This window comes from Cariama cristata, unplaced genomic scaffold (assembly GCF_000690535.1).
Source record: "Cariama cristata isolate BGI_N322 unplaced genomic scaffold, ASM69053v1 scaffold17782, whole genome shotgun sequence".
In the NCBI taxonomy this organism is placed as follows: domain Eukaryota; kingdom Metazoa; phylum Chordata; class Aves; order Cariamiformes; family Cariamidae; genus Cariama; species Cariama cristata.
Genome location: NW_009605688.1, coordinates 4,896 through 5,261, shown reverse-complemented (window position 1 = coordinate 5,261; position 366 = coordinate 4,896).

Genomic DNA, 366 nt, shown 5'->3' with positions numbered 1-366 from the left:
GGAGCCTTTTCTGGCCCTACCATCCCCAGGTGTCAGCCCTGAGCCCACGGGAGGCTGCCCACCCCTCCAAACCCCAGGAAAACCTAGGGTTTATCAAAACTCATTTTATTCCAAACATTAAAAGATTACAGTTTTTTTCCTCTCTCTTCCTCAATTAATCAACCAAAATACTTTACATTTTCTTTTAAAAAAAAAAAATTCAACCTATTCTGAATCATTGTACAAGTCCCAGCCCCCCACCCCGCACACACCCCACAGCCTCTCCCTATTGCTATAACTTAACATATAAAATTTAATCTTTGCAGACCCCCTTCTCAGTCCGGGTACCTGGAAGGCAGCACAGAAAAAGACGGGGCAGGCCGGGCG